This window comes from Oncorhynchus gorbuscha, linkage group LG03 (genome assembly GCF_021184085.1).
Source record: "Oncorhynchus gorbuscha isolate QuinsamMale2020 ecotype Even-year linkage group LG03, OgorEven_v1.0, whole genome shotgun sequence".
NCBI lineage: Eukaryota > Metazoa > Chordata > Actinopteri > Salmoniformes > Salmonidae > Oncorhynchus > Oncorhynchus gorbuscha.
The window spans coordinates 48,979,924-48,986,119 of record NC_060175.1 but is presented as its reverse complement, the minus strand read 5'-3'; positions in this window follow the sequence as shown (position 1 = coordinate 48,986,119).

Below are 6,196 nucleotides of genomic sequence, written 5' to 3'. Positions count from 1 at the left end.
CTTAAAACATTTATTTCCAATTTCATTATTCTAAAATAGTCATTGTCATTTTTGCCAGTTCCTGTTGTATATATTCGGACATTTTGGTTGAACATAAATGGTTATAAGCCTACTGTACTTTGTTTCGGTCTTGTTCTTGGAATAATGAAAATCCCCCCCCCCCCCCCCCCATAAAAAAATTGAATTCCATTACCCAGCTCCAAGCCACATGAAACATGAAGGACTGCAAAAACCCTAACAGCAAGGCCAACTGAATAAGTTCCAGTGCATGTATGGCACTATTTACATGTGTGGTGAGGGTAGGCAACAACATCTCCTCCCCGCTGATCCTCAACACGGGGGCCCCACAAGGGTGCGTTCTGAGCCCTCTCCTGTACTCCCTGTTCACCCACGACTGCGTGGCCACGCACGCCTCCAACTCAATCATCAAGTTTGCGGACGACACAACAGTGGTAGGCTTGATTACCAACAACGACGAGACGGCCTACAGGGAGGAGGTGAGGGCCCTCGGAGTGTGGTGTCAGGAAAATAACCTCACACTCAACGTCAACAAAACTAAGGAGATGATTGTGGACTTCAGGAAACAGCAGAGGGAACACCCCCCTATCCACATCGATGGAACAGTAGTGGAGAGGGTAGCTAGTTTTAAGTTCCTCGGCATACACATCACAGACAAACTGAATTGGTCCACTCACACTGACAGCGTCGTGAAGAAGGCGCAGCAGCGCCTATTCAACCTCAGGAGGCTGAAGAAATTCGGCTTGTCACCAAAAGCACTCACAAACTTCTACAGATGCACAATCGAGAGCATCCTGGCGGGCTGTATCACCGCCTGGTACGGCAACTGCTCCGCCCTCAACCGTAAAGCTCTCCAGAGGGTAGTGAGGACTGCACAACGCATCACCGGGGGCAAACTACCTGCCCTCCAGGACACCTACACCACCCGTTGTTACAGGAAGGCCATAAAGATCAGCAAGGACATCAACCACCCGAACCACTGCCTGTTCACCCCGCTATCATCCAGAAGGCGAGGTCAGTACAGGTGCATCAAAGCTGGGATCGAGAGACTGAAAAACAGCTTCTATCTCAAGGCCATCAGACTGTTAAACAGCCACCACTAACATTGAGTGGCTGCTGCCAACACACTGTCATTGACACTGACCCAACTCCAGCCATTTTAATAATGGGAATTGATGGGAAATGATGTAAATATATCACTAGCCACTTTAAACAATGCTACCTTATATAATGTTACTTACCCTACATTATTCATCTCATATGCATATGTATATACTGTACTCTACATCATCGACTGCATCCTTATGTAACACATGTATCACTAGCCACTTTAACTATGCCACTTTGTTTACTTTGTCTACACACTCATCTCATATGTATATACTGTACTCGATACCATCTACTGTATGCTGCTCTGTACCATCACTCATTCATATATTCTTATGTACATGTTCCTTATCCCCTTACACTGTGTATAAGACAGTAGTTTTGGAATTGTTAGTTAGATTACTTGTTGGTTATCACTGCATTGTCGGAACTAGAAGTACAAGCATTTCGCTACACTCACATTTAACATCTGCTAACCATGTGTATGTGACAAATAAAATTTGATTTGATTTGATTTTGATTTGATTTTGTGTACTGTATGTGTGTCTGTGCATGTCCACGTGTGTGCGCTTGAATGTGAGTGTGTGTATATGCATGTGTACAAGTGTACAAACACCTGCACAGCATCAGCCTCAGGCAAACAGGCATTAGATGTAACAACGTTACCATCAGTATCATTCAAACTTAGTTGTATTTGTTTTTATTTTGACTTTATTTTTTTGAGAAAAAAACATCTGTCTTGATATATGGTGGTCTTCAATGTCAGAGTTAAAAGACTTTCATGTTAAATCCATTTGTTTGCCCTGAATTGCCAGCTGTTGCTTTTTTGTTACACCTGCTGGTTGGAAGGTGGAGATGGCTGTGTCTGAGATGTTAGAGAGGCAGAGGGACTGTTCCTGACCACCGCTGACGTGTGGTTGAATTTCTTGTTCTTTACTGCAGCCGATAAATCACCCAGTTGGGTGCTACTGTTGGAAATGAAGGATCAGCTACCTAGGGAGGAGTGGTACTGAAGGAACTGGGAACGTTGGACAAAGCCATGGGCCCTGATGAAGAGCTCCTGGCTTATCTGACAGACTGACTTGCTCCATGGCTCTAATGTAGGCTTACCATCGATGCACCCTCTGCTCAAGCCATACTGACTTTTCCAAACTGCCTCAACTCCATTCGTTTTCTATGTTTCATTTGTTGTTCATTGATGGATGATGCAGTTTGTTAACAAGAGGACCACAATGGAAATACGTTTCAACACTTTTTTTGTGTTATATTCATTGATTTTTACATACATTGTATCCACATGTGTGGTTGAAATGTGTCTTAATTTATTTTTCTAATAAATCATATATATACACATACATATATCCTATACACCCCCGTCACTAGTGCCTGCATTATTGTTTGCCACCTGGCCTTAAATTGTACCAATTACTTTTCCTTGGGCACTCATGCTATTTCAATAATAAACCATTCGATTTTCCATTGTGTCAATGATGGCGGATTGATTGACTTCCAAGTTTTTTGTAAAAGTTTTTTCAAGATGTGTGATGAGAAGAAAATCGTCCAGCCCATTGGGTATCTCACTCCACCCCATATGCCATGTCTTGAAATATGCATTGTAATACCACGGACAGAAGGGGTAACCCAGACGGGTCACATGGCTATAAAGCTGAACCCATCCGTTTAGAACGTTTTCTCGTTATCCTGTGAGAGCTTTTGTTCCGAAGATAATACAGTGTTTTTAGGTGCCATTCTTATGTTCATTTTGCAGCAGTGTGCAGGTGGGAGATTACTAGATGTGAGAAGTGTGCGGGAGGGCATGAGATTAACGAACGTGTAGTATCGGTGGAGAAAGTTGTGTGTCTGTAAACTGTGGGGGTACCCATGGTGCTGGAGATCAGAGGTGTCCGGTGAGGAAAAGGCAGGTTGAGGTTGCCAGGGTTACAGTAGTACAGAAAGTGTCATATGCTGAAACAGTGAAGAGAGTGGTAGAGGAAGATGGGTACAGGGTAAGGGATCCTGAGAGGATTCCTGTGAGTAGTGAGAGACCAATAGAGAGGGATGGGAATAATATGTGCTTCAGTCAGGTGGGTTTCTTAGCATTCATAGCTATGTTTGTCAACAGTACTGCAGAAATGGAACGTAGGTCACAGAAAATAGAGGTTGTGATGGCAGCTGCAGACAATTACTTGGGATTGCAAGGTTTTACTGCAGAAGATTTGTTGGGGGTGTTAAGTGGTAGTGTTCTGTCCTTGCAGAACATTGGCCTTGAATAGGATTAGATAGGGCTAAATAGTGGAATGGGGTCCAATCCCAAAGAAGAAGAAGAACGTTTTTTTCTCACCATCAAATATGGTAGTGAGAGGAAGTCCAGTCCCAGGTAATGGGAGAGGATGGTTTTTTGTGAAACTGGGCCAACATTCTGCAAATCTTCTGATCAATAAAACATCTGATCTCAATAAATGTTTCTGTTTCCAAAACTAGAAACTGTTACAAACCCAGTGCACTAAGTTTTATAGACTTGACGCTTTGCCAAAGTAATTTTTTTTTTAAAGTGTTGTTCAGAAGGAGTGCAAGGTTGAATTAAGTTTGTGCACATGCACAGTTCACTGAGGAGGCATTCCCTAATGGAAATATGCAATTCATGCTACAACACGCCAATTGGATCTCAGAAGCTCGTGATTGGCTTTGCCCACCTCCTTGTTTTTCTTCTCACTATGCTTCTCCCACAGTAAATGACACAGGTGAACTGTCTTAGGTTAGCGATAAATATCTTTGGTTATGCTTCTGACAGCCAACGTTCTAGCTACACCCACAACTTCCAGACTTTATAGCATTCCCAGAAAGCTTGGATTATTGAGTCATTATTGGTTTTACACTTAAGACATTACTACTAGTGTGCAGTATAATTTGTGAATGTTGTCTCTTGTATAATGCATTCTATACATTAGTTTATACTGGATAACATGTTCCAACTCTCCCTCCATCTTGTGCCAACATCAGTTATTTTTAAGTCTTGGTTCTAATAGTTTATATATTTGTTCTAAGATATTGTCAGTTGGATATGCTCTCTGCAAGATTTTATATATCTTCCCTGTCATATGAACATCCTTTTCTGACTCAAATAAGATTTCAAAGACACTTTTGGCTTGCTGCTAAATATAAGTTGACAACTAAATAATTTTTTTATGAATCCTAAATCATCCTTTTATGGATATGTAATCTGGATCATGTGAGATATAAAGAAGGTGTGCATATGGGATCAACTACCCCCAACAGGATAAGAAAAATAACTTGAACACACAATAATGTCTCTGCTTTGGACTGGGCAATACATGTATCTCCAGGCCAGAAAAATGTTGTGGAGCTTGCATTATGTGGGCAATGGATTTATCTGTGTCTAGAAACCCGTTTGCACATGAAAACACAGGATATATTTAGTGATAAGTGATTATTGTATGTTGGAATCAAAATAAACCCTCTGCTTCTGTGTAAACAAAATTGAGCAGGTTGAGACAAACCATTGCTTGATTAAATACAGACCCTTAAACTCTGACACCCTGGTTTTGTATGACATCCTAGTCAAGTCCATACACTTACTCTAAGAGAAAACATAATCCTAGACTTACCACCACCACAAAATTCAATGGACTCTTAATATACCTAGCCTACTCCCTGAGTCAGCAAGAGAATGGATGACACCCCCCCCAAAAAACTGTTCAATTGAATGTCTTTCATGCACTTGAGTATGATGCCAATCTTGACCCATTTAATAGATCACACTGTACATCATGTAAAATACCATCTAAAAATCATATCACATATAGAATATATATTATCTTATACTGTATCTTCATATACACAGGAATGGGAATCATTAAAATAATCTGGATTCCTGCCAAGAGTAGTACAGGAAGTTCCATTGCTCCTCTGGAGAGTCCCTCAAGGTTGCTCTGTTATCCAAAATACTTCAAATCAAAATATTATGATATGTAACTTTTAAGTTGCATGTACAATATTTGAAACTATTGGTCAGTCCAAAACGTCTTTTTAATTATGTCATGGAAATACATGTATTTCCTTTTGCCAAGTCATTTACGGATTCTATGCCTTTAGTCTTCAATGTGGACCAATGTATTGGGGAATTCTGAAAAGCTATCCAAGGATTGCTCCAGAAAGGTTTTGTTTTCAGGGTGTTATATTGGTTCTTGTAGAATACGTTTCATTTTCTTCCATGTTGTTATAGTGTTCTTCACTATGAAGTTGTTCATGTTCTTAGCTTTATCGTTTATCCACATAAAAAGATCCTGGAGATGAGCATGTGCATCTTCAATATGTACCCATTACTCCTCTTTAGTGCATTTAACTAACTATATGTCGCAAGTAGAAGCCTTGGGTGGCATGTTGATACCATTCCAAGTCTGGAAGGTTACAACCACTATCAGACTTAAGAAGATGTCAAACTTTCCTTTTTATTAATAGAATTGTATTTGCCCATATGAAGTCTATACTGTCTCTTGTAAGTAGCCTATGTGGTTAAAGTGGCAACAGCAGATGAAACAATAAGTGTCCCCTGCCACTGCTTCGCTAAAAGGCTTAGGAGAGAAATGTAACCACTATCACATTTATAGACAGAGCTATGGATACAAGGACTGACCATCCATGATATCAACATTATACTTTTAACCATGTTTTGAAGCGATATAGTGTTTGTTTACATTTACTTTGTTTAGAAACATTGGAGTAAAACAAGCTTATAGTTTGTGTTCAGATTGAATACGACAGTTGAACTAAACTCATGGGGCATTTATAAATGAAATCCTTTAAGAATCAATGGGTACATATCATTCATATTACAAGTCCAAAAATGGATGTAGCTACTGCAGATTGCTAGCCTGACAACTCACACTAAAATCTTCCGCTGCTCTGTCGTTCGGTACATACTTTAGTCTGAGACTGCCATCATTGAAGTCGTTTGTGGTGACGAAGGGCAAGAAGGGCGTTGTACAAGAAAAAATTATCAGCGATTGGATCGTCTCTAACCAATCAGAGGGTCAAAGCCAATGAAGAATTT